This window comes from Zootoca vivipara, chromosome 16, assembly GCF_965207765.1.
Source record: "Zootoca vivipara chromosome 16, rZooViv2.hap1.1, whole genome shotgun sequence".
Classification (NCBI taxonomy): Eukaryota; Metazoa; Chordata; class Lepidosauria; order Squamata; family Lacertidae; genus Zootoca; species Zootoca vivipara.
This window is the reverse complement of record NC_142599.1, coordinates 22,616,421-22,633,592: the sequence shown is the minus strand read 5'-3', so window position 1 is coordinate 22,633,592 and position 17,172 is coordinate 22,616,421. Positions and strand designations below refer to the sequence as shown.

General features: G+C 48.3%; 1 non-coding gene across 1 annotated transcript; it reads left to right on the top strand.

Moving 5' to 3' along the window:
- The first annotated feature begins 15,779 nt into the window (after nucleotides 1-15,779).
- Nucleotides 15,780-15,853, top strand: TRNAT-GGU (transfer RNA threonine (anticodon GGU)). The gene has a single exon. It is a non-coding gene; the product is annotated as a tRNA-Thr (tRNA).
- Nucleotides 15,854-17,172: the final 1,319 nt, after the last annotated feature.

Genomic DNA, 17,172 nt, shown 5'->3' with positions numbered 1-17,172 from the left:
AGGACCTACTGTCCATACCTAGCTTTCACTTTTGAAATTCACACTTCTCCAAAATTTGCACTGCCGTTATCCAGACAAGTGATGTGTTGTTGTTGTTTGTAAAAAATATATATGCGGAAATGCATCACATTTAGGGGGAAATTGCATATTATTTTACAATTGTCTTATTGCTATTTCACATTTTATTTTCCAGTTAAATTTCATTTCAGCTCAGTGGGTAGAACACATTCCTTGCCTGCAGAAGACCAATTCCCTGGCATCTCCAGGCAGAGCTAGGGGGGAAAACCCCTCTAGGATTCCCTTGAGAGCTGCTGCCAATCAGTGGCAATAAAGAGACAGGTGAGCCAACGGGTTTGAGCACTATGATCCAACTTTATTTTATTTTATTTTATGCTTTTTATTAACTTTTTGTTACAACACATAAACACACACACTAAGATATAACAACAATTAAGGAACAAACTAAAAAGAAAACACAAAACAAATAACAACCATACAACCATAACAGGGCTGTCTCTAGGCCTGGGCTGGGTGGTGCATGCGCCAGGGCACCTGGCCACTAGGGGCACCGCTGCACCACCAGACAGCTGATGTTTGCGCTGCTGCGCCAGACAGCTGATGAGAAGAACTTTCCTCCCTGATGAGAAGGACTTTCCTCCCTTCCGGAGCTGTAAAGTTCCATTCTGCCACTATGATCCAACTTTAATCTCTCATAGCTTCCCCCAAATAATTATGGGAAGTGTAGTTCATTAGGCTGCTGTGAATTGTTAAAGGTAAAGGGACCCCGACCATTAGGTCCAGTTGTGGCCGACTTTGGGGTTGCGGCGCTCATCTCGCTTTATTGGCCGAGGGAGCCGGTGTACAGCTTCCAGGTCATGTGGCCAGCATGACTAAGCTGCTTCTGGCGAACCAGAGCATTACCTTCCCGCTGGAGTGGTACCTATTTATCTACTTGCACTTTGACGTGCTTTCAAACTGCTAGGTTGGCGGGAGCTGGGAGCAAACAACGGGAGCTCACCCCGTCACGGGGATTCGAACCGCTGACCTTCTGATCGGCAAGCCCTAGGCTCTGTGGTTTCACCCACAGTGCCACCTGCATCCCACCTGAGAATTGTTAGGAGGCTCCAATTCCCCTCACAGAGCTTCAATTCCCAGGGTTTATTTAACAATCAATTCCTCTTCTCAGGGAACTCTGGGAATTGCAGGGGGAGTGGTCCAAAAACTTTGGGTCCAAGCAATATCGCGATATGTGTTTATGACCTGCTTGTGAGTAAAGGGGGTCTACTTGTGCGTAAGCAGTCCCTGCTACTCCTTCGCTGCCAATAGCTGTGGTTTAGGAGGCCAGAGCATGTAAGGCTTCCCTCTTGAGCCATCAGTTGCTTGTTTCTACCGCCTGCTCCCCCCTCCTTGCAATATTGATTTTGGACTGTTCCTGCCTGACCTTTGAATAAGTAAATACATGATTTTACATATGATTTTAGCCTGCATAATTTATGCAAGTTAGCAGAGTCTGTTGGTATTTGGTGCTGAAACGTCGGTGCAGATTTATCTCTTTATAATGATGTGGCAAGCGCAGCATTTTTGAAGGTGTGAAATCTTTTATCGCAAGGGTGCAGAAAATGGGAGTGAGGAATTTGCGGTCCTCCAGGTGTTTCAGGCCTAGAGCTCCCATCGTCCCTGGGTAGTGAGTGGCCATACTGGTTGGGCCAGAGGCAACATTGGAGGGGCACAGTTTTCCATCTCCTGCTCTGTGCAGAACTGAGGCTTTGCACACACCATCCATTTAAAGAACAGGGATTCCCTCAAAGGACCCTGGGAATTGTAGTTTGTTAGGGGAGCTGGGAATTGTAGATCTGGGATCAACAGAAGTATAGTGTCCAGTTTCGGGGAATATTTTTAGTACTGTACCGCTCTATTTTACCCTGGTCGGACCCCACTTGGAGTCCTACGTCATGTTCTTGGTACCCCGGTTTAACAAGGATATTGACAAGCTGGAAGGTGTGCTGAGGAGGGTGATTTAGGTATGAGGAATGGTTGAGGGAGCTGGGAATGTTTAGCCTGGAGAAGAGAAGACTGAGAGGTGATATGATAGCCATCTTCAAATGTCTGAAGGGCTGCCACACAAGGAAGAGGGGGAAAATCTGTGTCCTCCTTGTTCAAATGACAAGAAAACAGATTCTGACGAAACATTAGGAAGAACTTCCTGGTGGTAGGAGCTGTTTGACGGTGGACCCTCCTTCATTGGATGTTTTTAAAGAACTTGGACGGTGCATCTATTGGAGACTCTTTAGCTGTGATTCCTACATTGCAGGAGGTTGGACAAAGTGGCCCTCAGGGTCCCTCCCACCTCTACAATTTTATGATGTTATGATTAGTAAACTACACTTCCTAGATATCTCTTGAGGCTCTTGAGAGCCCCATGGACTGCAAGAAGATAAAACCTATCCATTCTGAAGGAAATCAGCCCTGAGTGCTTACTGGAAGGACAGATCGTGAAGCTGAGGCTCCAATACTTTGGCCACCTCATGAGAAGACTCCCTGGAAAAGACCCTCATGTTGTGAAAGATGGAGGGCACAAGGAGAAGGGGACGACAGAGGGTGAGATGGTTGGAGAGTGTTCTCGAAGCTACGAACATGAGTTTGACCAAACTGCGGGAGGCAGTGGAAGACAGGAGTGCCTGGCGTGCTCTGATTATGGGGTCACAAAGAGTCGGACATGACTGAATGACTAAACAACAACAACAACAAACTACACTTCGTAGCAATCTCTTTATTTAAGGCAGGGTGTACTTCATGTACAGCCTGAGGGATTCCTCCTTATGTGTACAATCAATGTTTTAGATCTGACCTCTCAATGCAGAGCTCATAACCTCTCCAGAACTCTGTCATTTTTCAGGAGCAGTAGAGGGATTTGGGATGCTTTCTTGGAATAGCGTGGGGAGAAACACGGTGTGTTTGCGTTATTGCATTTGCAGCTTCCTGGACTTCCACCAGTAGGAAATTCCTGGGAAAATTTTTCCCCATTGTGTGTTCATGGTTCCCCCCGTGTCCTCTCCCTCCTCCCACAGAAGAAAAGAGAGGAGCTGTGGGCGGTGAGGGTGGAGAAGAGAATCGGAAACATAACAGAACAAATATTCCAGTAACGGCCCCAAGTGCTTTAAACTTTAAGGGCACATCAAGTTCCACAGCACACCAGCCCCTGTGGCTGTTTTGTCTTTCTCCCCGGACAATTTATGACCTCACTCTCCTGCTTTCTCTGACATCACGCAGCATTGCCATGGGAACAGCTTTTGTTTCCACCAACAAAGAGGTACCGCAGCAATAATGGAACAAAACACAGACACAAATTTTCCAAAAAGGATAAATTTGCTTTATGGGGTTCAAGGGTTTCTTGAAAGTTGATGGGCACAAGGGCTGACATTCCAGTGCAGATGGAAACTGACCAAATCTCTCTTCTCCGCATAAAAAGTTCCTGTTTGTGCATCTGAAGTATCTGGAAGGGAGTGTAGTTTGCTACCCTGTGTCATAAGGCACATCCCTTTGTTGAAAATGTCATTCCAGAAAAGGGCAGCTCCATAGAACATAGTAAGCATGGTTATAAGAACATAAACATCAGGCCAATAGCCAGTGGCGGAGCTTCATGCTCCGGCACTGGGGGCGGGGCTGGTGCCCGTTCTGGAGGCGGGGCGCGCCTCCCAGAGGGCCGTGGCACACATTCTGGGGGCACGGCACATCTCCCGGAGGGGCATGGCGCACATTCCGGGGGTGGGGCGCGCCTCCTGGAGGGGCGTGGCGCATGTTCAGGGGGCGTGGCACACATTTTGGGGCGGGTGCCCACGATGGCGCCCCTTGGAGCCCACCGCTCGGGCGACCCACCCCTACTGCCCCTATTTCCCTACGCCCCTGCCAATAGCCCATCTAGTCCAGCATCCTGTTCTTACGGTAGACAACCAGCTGCCTCCATGGGAAGCCTGCAAGCAGGAGGACCCGAGCAACAGAGCCCTCTCCCCTCCTGCAGTTTCCAGCAACTGGTATTCAGAAGCATTACTCCCTCCAGCCTTGGAGGCAGGGCATAATCCTTGAGGCTAGCTGCCATTGATAGCCCTCTCCTGAATAAATTTGTCCACTCCTCTTTTAAAGCCATCTAGCTTGGTGACCACCACTGCCTCCTGTGGAAGCCCATTAAAAAGCCTATCAATTGAAGACGCAGCTAAACTTTCCTTGAACTTATCCAGATGCACAGTGGCCGGGGGGGGGGGGCGGGCGAAGAGCAGGCAGGGCGGGACTGGCATGCGTCCTGGGGGGGGGCACACCACCTGCGGGGGTGTGGCTCCCAGCACAGGCGGGCAGCAGATCACACTGCCAGGGGCGGTGTCCTCCCCCCCGCACTCCTCTTCCTCTGCCAGGGCGGATGCATATTCATCAGGAAAGCCCTGCTGGATCAGGCCAGCATCCTGTTCTCACAGTGGCCAGCCAGATGCTTGCGAATTCCAGCAGGATTCATGAACAAGAGTCTCTTCTCTCCCCACTTGCGACCCCCAGCAACTGGCATTCAGAAGCTTTGCTGCCTCTGAGTGTGGAAGTAGAACTTAGTCATTGTGGCTAAAGGTCAAGGTAAAGGGACCCCTGACCATTAGGTCCTGTCGTGACCGACTCTGGGGTTGCAGCGCTCATCTCTCGTTACTGGCCAAGGGAGCCTGCGTACAGCTTCCGGGTCATGACAAAGCCGCTTCTGGCGAAGCAGAGCAGCGCACGGAAACGGCGTTTACCTTCCCGTTGTAGCAGTACCTATTTATCTACTTGCACTTTGATGTGCTTTTGAACTGCTATGGTTGGCAGGAGCTGGGACCGAGCAACGGGAGCTCACCCCGTCGCGGGGATTCGAACCATCGACCTTCTGATCGGCAAGCCCTAGGCTCTGTGGTTTAACCCACAGCGCCACCCGCGTCCCTAGTCATTGTGGCTAGTAGCCATCAATTGCCGTCTCCTCCATGAATTTCTCCAATCCTCTTTCAAAGCCATCCAAGTTGGTGGCCCTCACTGCCTCCTGGGGAAGGGAGTTCCACAGTTCAACTTTGCACTGCACGAAGAAGGACTTCCTTTTTTTTCAGTCCTGAATCTTACAACGTTCAGCTTTGCTGGATGTCTACAAGTCCCCTGTGAGAGAGGGAGAAAAACTTCCCTCTGTTCATTTTCTCCATGCCTTGCACAAATATATATGTGAATGAGAGTTCTCTTTCTTGTGCATTTGCAATCATAATACACCTCTGGGAACAGCTGCGTTAAATGCATAGCTGCCAAGTTTTCCCTTTTCTCGCGAGGAAGCCTATTCAGCATAATGGAAAATCCCTTTAAAAAAGGGATAACTTGGCAGCTATGGTTAAATGCCATATTGCTTACTGTTTTAAACAATTGACTCAGTTCAGTCGACAAGGGGCTTCCTGGCTACGTCGATGTTTCTCAGTTTTAAATTTTTATTTATTTATTTCTGCTGATCCTCTTTTTTTTTTGTAACGAGCAATTCCAGGGATGAAGTGAGGCAGGTCTAATTAATTTCTCCTCTTGGATCTGCTTCCTGCTCAATCCATCTTTGCAAATGTCTTCCCCGAAAGTCTAACCAGCTTCAAAGCAGGTCCAAGGGAATATCTGCACATGCTCAGAGTCCTTCCGTGGTAAGGGGGAGAAGGAGGGGGAGGACTCTGCTCACAGCAGACTTGCCGTGCTGCCAGATGTGGGGGGTGGGTGGTTTCGCCCACACCAGCGACGGCTTGCTCACAGTTGTCAAATAAATCAAAGGGTGGATGCTAAAGCCACCTTTTCCCGCAGAATACGGTGGTGGCTTCTCCACTACTGTTCACTTTATTTTCTTGTTGCTTTTCCACATTATTGATTGATTGATTGATTGATTGCTTCAGAGTCATACACCGCTTGACTGTACAGTGGAACCTCGGTTTATGAACACCTTGGTTTACGAATTTTCGGTTTACGAACGCTGCGGACCCATCTGGAACGGATTAATTCACTTTCCATTAGTTTCAATGGGAAAGTTCGCTTCAGTTTATGAACGCTTCAGTTTATGATCAGACTTCTGGAACCAATTGCACCCATGCTTCGGGTTAAGTACGCTTCAGGTTGAGTACTCCGCGGACCCATCTGGAATGGATTAATCCACTTTCCATTACTTTCAATGGGAAAGTTCGCTTCAGTTTATGAACGCTTCAGTTTATGAACAGACTTCCAGAACCAATTGTGTTCATAAACCGAGGTAACACTGTACAAAAAAAAAGAGAGCAAAAAATCCTTAAAGCGGTTTTCCAAGAAAGGTAAAGCAAGGAAATTATCTATAAGAAAAATGAACAACAAGGATTTAAGGCTTTCGAGAAATTGAAATAATGACAGACTAAACACAGAATAGCATTCGCATCCACATTCTAAACAACTGGGAAGGCTTACCTTAAACTATTGGTTTTGAGCAGGTGCTGAAAAGAGCACAGTGGAGGTGCTTGCCTTGATGTCAACAGGTGGGGAGTTCCAAAGGGTAGGTGCTGCCACGCTGAAATATCTAGTTCTTGCAAATGCCAAATGGGTATTATGTGGCGCATGTAAGGGTACCAGGTCAACTGATTGAAGTGGTCAAGTGTGTGTGAGAGAGTGAGAGAGAGAGATAAGGTGATCTCACAGGTAAACATATCCTCCTTCAGAACAGGGGTTGTAGCTCAGTGGTAGAGCATCTGCCATGCATTCAGAAGGTCCCAGGTTCAATCCCCAAAGGCATCTCCAGGATTTGGGAGGACTTTCCCCTGAAACCCAATAGAGAGTTGCTGCCAGTCAGTGTAGACCATGCTGAGCTTTGCCTTAAACCGCTTCTGCCACCCATCTGCAGCTACACAAAGCTGTTTCATCTGCTTCCTGCTCAGCGAAGGCTAAGACTATTCCCCCATCTGAAATCCTGGAAAGTTGCTGCCAGTCAGTGTAGACATTGCTGAGCTAGATGGCTCAGTGGCCTTACTCGGTGGAAGGAGAACTTTCTACATTTCAATTTTTCATTTTTATGTCCCCGCCCACTCTTCGGTTCAGTTCCCCACATTTTCACACCTGTTTGCAATTTTTTTAAAAAAAACACTCGTGAAAATTCACCAGCGTTTTTGTGTAAATTTCTTCTCATATACGCATTTTTGCATGCAGTGTACACTTTACACAAACCAGTTTCCCTTTGTATAATGCATTGTTTTGGCTGGAGAACTTTGGAGAAGTGCAGATTTTGAAGGATGGCCGTGTGTTGCTTCACACACTGTTTCAGCAAGTGTGAGGAAGGCTCCGCCTTAAAAGGTGAACTGAATCAAATTTCTTCCCTGTCCCTACGCCTCCAGAAGTCCTGATGGTTTTGCTTATGATAGGGCAGTTATAGGGCAGTTATACACAATCCTGCTTTATTACCACGGGGAAGGGCTGTAGCTCAGTGGGTAGAGCATCTGCTATGCATTTCAGAAGGTCCTAGGTTCAATCCCCAACATCTCCACACAGGGCTGGGAGACAGGTGTTCCAGTGGGGAACTTGCAAGCAAAACCTGAGCACAAGCACACTTCCCCCTCTTGTGGCTTCCAGCAATTGTTGCCTCTGACCGTGGATACAGAGCATAGCCATCAGGGCAAGCAACCACCCATGAATTTCTCCAATCCTCTTTCGAAGCCACCCGAGTTAATGGTCACCACTGCCTCCTCTGAACTGAAGAACGTAGCCCACTAGGCCCCTTTGGTGGAAAATGCCAAGTTGCGCCTGCGGAATCGCAAGAGCCGGCAGATGAAAGCACTCTGGAAATGTTTACGGGACCAGATCCAAAGTCTGAATGATTTCCCAGACGACCGTAAGATGCTTCCAGTCTGCGTTACGAATGCGATCCGGGGGCCTGGGACGAGAGACACGCTGCCCCTTGCATTCAGGCTTCCCTTCTCTCTGTGTGAGTGGATGTGAACGTGTGTTCATTGCTTGGGCAAGTTGGGATCGAAAGGCGCTGTTTTGGCAACAACAGGAGGCTCACCAAGCGCCAAGGTAAATAATGACAGAAACACGGTGCACACATTATTATTCCCATAATTTCCTGCTGCCCTGGGGCTGTAATAACTTACACACCCTGTGCCCCAAATGTTTTTAATTTATTTCTCAAGAATAGAATTATCTCATCGTTTCTTTTTCTCACCCCCCCCTTTTCTTCCCCTGCTCCATCCTTTTGCCAGGCCCATTTTAAATAGAGGCTACTCTCCAGATAAGGAAACTCCTTAGCACAAATTGGAGGAAGAGGAGGGGGCTGCTTCTGTATTCCAAGCAGCACCTTGCACACTCCGCCGGGGATAAATCACTCCCGTTAATAGCGGACGCATGTGCTGAGTGCCAACAGCTATGCAGCTAAAATGGGGCCACTGGAGAAACGAGGGAGGTATCGGTATGTTCGGGGAGGTTAAACCAAAAAAAGAAGATTCAGGACAGATAAAGTACTTCTTTGTGCAGTTTAAAGTTAAACTATGGAACTCACTTCCACAGGAGGCAGGGATGGCGACCAATTTAGATGGGCCAGGGTCAGCAAACTTTTTCAGCAGGGGGCCAGTCCACTGTCCCTCAGACCTTGTGGGGGGCGGACTATATGCCCCACAAATAGCCCAGAGGTACCTATGCCCCACAAATAACTCAGAGATGCATTTTAAATAAAAGCACACATTCTACTCATGTAAAAACACGGACCGTCCGCAGGCCGGATTTAGATGGCGATTGGGACGAATCCAGCCCCCGGGCCTTAGTTTACCTACCCATGGATTAGACCAGACATCCCCAAACTTCGGCCCTCCAGATGTTTTGGACTACAATTCCCATCATCCCTGACCACAGGTCCTGTTAGCTAGGGATCATGGGAGTTGTAGGCCAAAACATCTGGAGGGCCGCAGTTTGGGGATGCCTGGATTAGACTAATTTGTGGAGGAGAGGCCTATCAATGGCTCCTAGCTAGGTTGGCTCTGCTTTGCCTCCACAGTCAGAGGCAGGAATGCTTCGGAATACCAGTTGCTGGAAACCACACGAGGGGAGAGGGTTCCTGTGCTCAAATCCTGCTTGTGAGTTTCCCACAGGCATCTTGGCCACTGTGAGATGCTGGACTAGAGAGGTCATTGGCCTGATCCAGCAGGCTCTTTTTATGTTCTTATGCAAAGTTAAGGGGGCCAAAAAAACAAACCCTGAACCAGGCTAATGAGGCATGGTGGCCATGGAACGCTGCATCTTGGGATGGGGTGGGTGGAAAACCAGTGTGGGTCAGGAAGGAATGGAGCACTCAACACTGCCCCATTTTTTATATAGGTCCTACTTGTAGGTCACACCATATATTTAAGCTTGGATGTATGAAGCTTCCCTGCACTTTATACCAAAGCGCTGCCTCCTGGCCAAGATGGGCATGCCCTGCACAGTGGGGCAGAAACATAAAGGGCAAGGAACTTTGCACATGGTCAGAGGAACTCTTTATAATTATTTCGTGTATTCTAGATCAGGAAAAAAAGGCTCTGTTGCATGAAATACTCATGATCCCGGACTCTGCCGAAGCCCAGATTTCTTCCAGGGAATTCACCACGTCAATTCTGGCCTCTGTGCTAACATCTTGTCAGCACCTCCCACCCCTTTGAAGAGGCCGTCCCTGGGTGGATGGCGGAGCTGGAGCTGTGCTGGCTCCACGCTCAGGGCCAGATCAGACCTTTGAAGTTTTGCCTGTACTCATAGAATCATAAAACGGTAGAGTTGGAAGGGACCCCAAGGGCTGTCTAGTCCAACCCCCTGCAGTGTAGGAATAGCAGCTGAAGAATCCCTGCTCCAGTGGTTTCTCTGAAAGGTGGGATAAAAGGGGAATGAATGGTATAGATCTATGTTTCTATGGATATATCTGTGCATAGGTTCCTTCAGGTACCCCCTTGGTACCCCCCCCCCTTTTAATAAAAAAAACTGAGTTTTGACTCTTTTTCTATTTGGTGCGAGGGTTGCCTGTTTTCAGTGGTGGGGGAAAAGAATAGATTAGGAAATAGGGGGTCTGTTTTTATTTGGGTGGGTGTGAATGTGTTTTGCCTCTTTCTGTGGTGGTGGAGTTCTGAGCGTCATCAGGTGTGATGGCCTGGGATTCGGACTCAGATGCTGGACCTGAGGTGTCCCAGCCTGCACAAGGTTCCCTGCCTCCAGAACCAGCTGAGCCGGATCTAGGGCCTGAGCGTGAAGGGTCCTCACCTGGGCAGGATCCGTCAGGGGAAGCTGAGGCTGACCCTGGGTCCAGTTGCCCACCAGCCTCTCCTGAGCTGCAGAGGCGAAGGGCAGAGAGGCGAAGGGAACTAAGTTCTTGCAGGAGGAGTGCTCGCCTCCAGGCCAGAAGGAGAGGCGAGTCACCGGAGGATCGGGGCCGCCCCATGCCTCGGGGAAGATAAATGCCGGCCAGACCCAGACCCAAGTAGGGTTGCCAGGCTCAATAGAGGACAGGACTTCTGTGCCTTTAATTGCCCTGCTCTCTTTTGAGTCTGGAAACCTTAAAGAGAAACCAGCAGACCCTTTGTTTAATTTCCAAGCAAAGGGTCTGCTGGTTTCTCTTTAAGGTTTCCAGACTCAAAAGAGAGCAGGGCAATTAAAGGCACAGAAGTCCTGTCCTCTATTGAGTCTGGTAACCCTAGCCCCAAGTTGCGTGAGCAACATAGTTGCTACTGTGAGCCTGCGTGTCTGATCCTGACCTGTACCCTGCCCTGCTTCCTGCTGGCCTGACCCCTTGCTGGACTCCTGGACCTAGGACTGGACTTTGACCCTGTTTACGGACAAACCCTTGGTGTGTTCCTGACCTCTGACTACGTGTCTAGACCCACGGACTGTTTCCTGACTCTGCTTTTGCCCAGCTCCTGGACTTGGTTGCCTCGCTTGGACCTACCGCTGCTGACCTGGACTGTTGACCATGCCTCTGCTGAGTTTCTGGTCATCCCACCCGGTGTCCACTAGGCTGGGCACCCTGGGGCCAGCACATCAGTTTTCCTTCTGTGAAATGGGTATTTTGTGGTGCCCACCCCAGCCTCCCAGATTTCCAAATGTGCCTGCAGGCCTAAAAAGTTCAGGGACACCTGTCCTATACCCAAGAAGCAGTGAAAGCATAAATGTGATGCTCTGCACATTAAACATAGGATATGTTAGAGTGTGCATGCATTTATTCAGCAGGACTTGGTTTAAGATGTCTGTCTACATTTCCAGTTGAACTCCTTTGCTGTATACTATACCATATGTGTATATACATATATGTGTGTGTGTGTGTGTGGTATTCCATACACACACACACACACTCACTTATGCCTAGTGGTTTAATTTAGGTTTCTGCCTGCTCCCTCTTTGCTAAATATAGCCCTGATTAATTATTCAGAGCATACCTTTTGTGGCTGAGTACTTTCTCTCATAGCTGTTGAGCCCCGAGACATGTTTTCCCTTTCAATAATTAATTTTTATTTCAGAAGCGCATAGTAAAATACCTTGCAGGGGGAAAGAGGGGAAGGGTGGTCTTTGGGCGAGATGCGCTAAATCCCAAAGGGGCTGATAAGCCTGGGGCCAGGGTGCCGTACAGCGTTTCCATGTGTCAAGTCACAGTTATGCCTGGCTTGCAACTCCTAAGCAATGCTGAAAGCTAATTAACCAGGGAAGTGGCAGTAGCTCAGTGGCAGAGCACCTACCTTGCATATAGAATGTCCCAGGTTCAATCCCCAGCATCCCCAGGTAGGGCTGGAAATATACTAGGATAATACTGAGCTAGGTAGAGTAATGTTCTGATTGATATATGACAGTTTCCTACATTCCTATTTGATTCAGCCCTTTATTTAGAAACATGAGGACTAGAATCTTTTCTTTTAGGGGAAGGGCTGTATCTCAATGGTAGAGCATCTGCTTTGCCTGCAGAAGACCCCCAGTTATAATCGTAGAATTGTAGAGGTGGAAGGGACCCCAAGGGTCATCTAGTCCAAACCCCTGAAATGCAGGAATCTCAACAAAAGCCTCCATTTCTGAGCACAATTCAAAGTGTTTCCGAGCACAATTCAAAGTGTCGGTGCTGACCTTTAAAGCCCTAAATGGCCTCAGTCCAGTATACCTGAAGGAGCGTCTCCATCCCCATCGTTCTGCCCGGACACTGAAGGCCTTCTGGTGGTTCCCTCGCCACGAGAAGCCAAGTTACAGGGAACCAGGCAGAGGGCCTTCTCGGTAGTGGCACCCACCCTGTGGAATGCCCTCCCACCAGAGGTCAAAGAGAACAACAATTACCAGACCTTTAGAAGGCATCTCAAGGCAGCCCTGTTTAGGGAAGCTTTTAATGTTTGATGGATTTCTGTATTTTAATATTTTGTTGGAAGCCGCCCAGAGTGGCTGGGGGAACCCGGCCAGATGGGCAGGGTATAAATATATTATTATTATTATTATTATTATTATTATTATTATTATTATTATTATTATTATCCATGACATATGGCCATCCAACCTCTGCTTAAAAACCTCCAAGGAAGGAGAGTCTACCAGCATGGTGTAGTGGGCCAGCGTGGTGTAGTGGTTGAGAGTGGTAGACTTGTAATCTGGGGAACCGGGTTCGCTTCCCCGCTCCTCCACATGCAGCTGCTGGGTGACCTTGGGCTAGTCAAACTTCTCTGAAGTCTCTCAGCCCGACTCACCTCACAGAGTGTTTGTTGTGGGAGAGGAAGGGAAAGGAGAATGTTAGCTGCTTTCAGACTCCTTAAGGGGAGCAAAAGGTGGGATATCAAGTCCAAACTTCTTCTTCTTCCTCTTCCTCCTCCTCCTCCTCTTCCTCTTCCCATTCCACTGTCTTGTGTTCTTACGTTTCTATTGCAAAATTTGGAGAAGTGGGGATTTGGAAAGAGAGCTGCATTTTGGTCTGCAGATTGTTTCGCAAAGTGCAAACTGAACGGAAGTTTCCCCGCGTCCCTACTTGACCCACGGGCATTCCTTCAACCCGGCCACTAACCCCTTTCCAGGTTACAGGGCAGCCTGTAAAACAACTCCCTAGTCCTGTTGGAATGGCTAATTATGGAACGTTCGAGCATTTATCTAAGAAGGTGCTGCTTCCTAGGAATGAGAGATGGGGTTTTGCTGGGGGAGTAACTGCCTGCCTGCCTGCCTTAGCCCCTCCCTAGCGCTGCGGATTCCATTAAACAGTGTCGCCCGAGAAGAAAAGGAGCGAGGCTGGGTCAGGCTGCCTGCTGAAGTGGGTCAGACGGGGTTAAGCAGGTCAGGTCGTGTTTCTCTGTCTTCCTTGATTCCCGCTCCCCATCCCCCCCCCCAGCCTCAGGATCATTGCATAGAAATGGTGCCATTTAATCAGCTGCTAGCAATTTGAGGTCTGTACTCGAGCTGGTGGAATCAAAGGAGGGGAGAAGTCTCAGAACGGAAAAGAGGAATGGATGAGAACAGTTATGTTCAAATAAAGCGAAATAATTTGCTTCTCCTTAAAAGGAACATGCCAGTGTTGGCATTTGGGGCAGTTGCCTGCCCCCCCCCCAGTCATTGGACAAGGTCCACTACTAAGGCCTGCCCCTAACATAGGAAGCTGCCTTAAATTGAGCGAAACCCTTGGTCTGTTTAGCACAGTACTGTCTACACTGGCTGGCAGCGGAGTTTCAGACAGAGGACATTCCCAGTCCCACCTGGAGATGCCAGGGATCAAATCTGGGGTGGCTGGTATGCATAGCAGATGCTCTACCACTCAGCTACTACCCTTCCATACCTGGGTTTGAATGAATGGACTTGCGATATGGATGGGCCAACTGGTCAACTACCTACAGTGGGCAGATCAGTCATCTCAGACTCAGAGATGGTCAGATAAATCTGACTTGGTATAAACCAGCTTCCTCCTAGGCATCACTTGCTTGATATAGAACTTAAGAACATCAGACAAGCCTGTTGGATCAGGCCAGTGGCCCATCTAGTTTAGCATCCTGTTCTCCCAGTGGCCAACCAGAGGCCCCAGTGGAAAACAAACTGGCAACCAGTCCTGCTGTTTTAAAACAGGGGTCACATGAGGTCTCAATGGAACCCCAGACAGAAACCTGGCTGCTGCATTTTGGACCAGCCGAAGCCCCCAAGCCAGGGGTCAGCAAACTTTTTCAGCTGGGGGCTGGTCCACTGTCCCTCAGACCTTGCGGAGGGCCAGACTATATTTTGAAGGGGGGAAATGAATGAATTCCTGTGCCCCACAAATAACCCAGTGATGCATTTTAAAATAATAATAATAATAATAATAATAATAATAATAATAATAATAATAATTTATTTATACCCCGCCCATCTGGCTGGGTTTCCCCAACCACTCTGGGCGGCTTCCAACAGAAAAATAAAACAAAACAATCGATTAAACATTAAAAGCCTCCCTAAACAGGGCTGCCTTCAGATGTCCTCTAAAAGTCTGGTAGCTATTTTTCTTTTTGACATCTTGTGGGAGGGCGTTCCACAGGGCGGGTGCCACTACCGAGAAGGCCCTCTGCCTGGTTCCCTGTAACTTGGTTTCTCGCAGTGAGGGAACCACCAGAAGGCCCTCGGCACTGGACCTCAGTTTCCGGGCAGAGTGACGGAGGTGGAGGTGGAAAGCACACATTCTACTCATGTAAAAACACGGTGGTTCCCGGACCGTCCGCGGGCCGGATTTAGAAGGTGATTCGTCCAGATCCGGCCCCTGGGCCTTAGTTTTCCTTCCCATGTCCCAAGCTTTCTTCAATGGAAGCCTCACGTAAGTGTGCGTTGCAACAGCTCATCAAGCCATTGGTTGATCTAGATCAGGCATCCCCAAACTGTGGCCCTCCAGATGTTTTGGCCTACAACTCCCATGATCCCTAGCTAACAAACCAGTGGTCGGGGAAGATGGGAATTGTAGTCCAAAACATCTGGAGGGCCGAAGTTTGGGGATGTCTGACCTAGATGAACTTGAGGGTCCCTTGAAACTCCGCATTTTTATTATTCTGACTATACTTAAATAAATACCCACTACAGGAGCTGGGGGATCATTGGATATAAAACTTTCAGCAGTTGGAGCCGTTAGCCCATTCCAAAGTTTATCATATCCTCCCCCCCCCCCGGCAATATTTTGCTTCATTTTATTTACTGTTCTCAGTTCCTTCTGTTTTGATTTTATGTTATGCTTGTTGTATCGTTGAAAAATCAATAAAAACTACTTTTTAAAAAGTGTTTCTGTACCGCCATATCGCAAAATAAACAGGGCAGTGTACAAAGCCAAAATGCAAAAAGCACCATTTGAAACAAGGCAGTTGATCATTGAAGTGGCTGGCTAATTAAACAGCTGCAGAGTCCTGTTGGCATAAAGAGGTGTTCAAGAGACGCCCAGAAGTCCAAAATTAGGATGCCTGCCGTATCTCTGCTGGAAAAGCGTCCCACAGCATGGGACTGGCAGCTCTAAATTCCTGACATCTAGATGTCCCCAGTCAGGCCTCTGTAACATGGGAGACGGCTCTCCTTGCGGATGATCTCAGTTATCAAGCAGGGATATAAGGGCTCAGGTGGTCTTTAAGGTATCCAGGAGCCACATTGTTTAGGGCTTTCCATATCAGTGGAAATTTGCTGGAAGAATCCAATTCCCCTTGGGAGGTGACATCCCAGAATGCTTTGGAATAAAGGCTGATCTTCTCAATGGTCCTCTGTGCTTCCCAGCATGAAATAAGAGAAACATTTTTTTCCTATTTTTTTAAAATCTCCTTCCTCCTCCTGTCCATCTTTTCATCCCAGTCCCAGTAGCACAATGGGTCAGTGTGTCTGGCTGGTAACCAGAAGGTTGGTGGTTCAAGCACACCCAGGGACAGCTTTGGGCAGGATTCCTGCATTGCAGGGGGTTGGACTCGGTGACCCTCAGGGTCCAACAAGTCTATGATTCTGTTATTCTTCTTCAGCTTCTTGCACCCATCTTTGGATATATGTCTTTTCAAGTTCTCTGCGTCATTTCCCATTGTTTGCTTCACGCACCCCCACAAGTCCCGCAGTTCATTTTGGATCGTCTATCCATTGCGTTGGTGGTCTTTTGCAATTTCAGGGTCTCCATACTAACACTGCTTTATTCCATCGGTCTGAATCACCATGTGTCCATTTTAATGTCAACCTTCTTTACTGATTTAGTTCTTAAAATTTATACGCTGCGTGAAAGAAACCTCAAAGCAGTTTACAAAAAGAATGGAACTATAAAAAATCTCAACAAAACAAGTTAAAAACAACTATTTAAAACATGAAAGGAAAATCAAAATCAGCAATGAGCTAAAAACCAGATGAAAATGTGTGTCAACGCCCTACATAACTAGGTAAGCTCTAAAACTAATGTGGAAATCTGGCAAACTGAAGTTAAGTTTGGTTAAAGATCTGCCTTGGTAGCTCAGTTGGTGGAGCACAAGACTCTTAATCTCAGGTCTGTGGGTTCAAGCCCCACGTTGCGCAAAAGATTCCTGCATTGCAGGGGGTTGGACTAGATGACCCTTGTTGACCCCTTCCAACTCTGATTCTATGAAATGCAAAACTGGAAGAAACTGGAATGGAGAGATTTGCCTGCCCCTGTTCACACCACACCTGCGAAGTAGGGCACAGTTATTTCCATGTTAAAGGTCGGAAGCTGAGGGTGAAAGACTGTAAGCTGGCTTGCTCAAGGACTGATGATGAGACGGGAAGTTTCTTCCTACCAGCATCTCGGGGCCTCTTGGCTTTGGACATCAGTAAGCGGGTGGCGCTGTGGGTTAAACCACAGAGCCTAGGGCTTGCCAATCAGAAGGTCGGTGGTTCGAATCCCTGTGACGGGGTGAGCTCCCGTTGCTCGGTCCCAGCTCCTGCCAACCCAGCAGTTCAAAAGCACGTCAAAGTGCAAGCAGATAAAGCGGGAAAGTAAATGGCGTTTCCGTGTGCTGCTCTGGTTCGCCAGAAGCGGCTTTGTCATGCTGGCCACATGAACTGGAAGCTTTACGCTGGCTCCCTCGGCCAATAATGCAAGATGAGCGCCGCAACCCCAGAGTCGCTCACAACTGGACCTAATGGTCAGGGGTCCCTTTACCTTTAAGCTTTTAAAGTAAGAGGCTTGGATAGCAGTCACCTGCTCCCCTTGCAAGTTTTAAATGTGGGTTTATAGCAGATTCTCCAACTGAC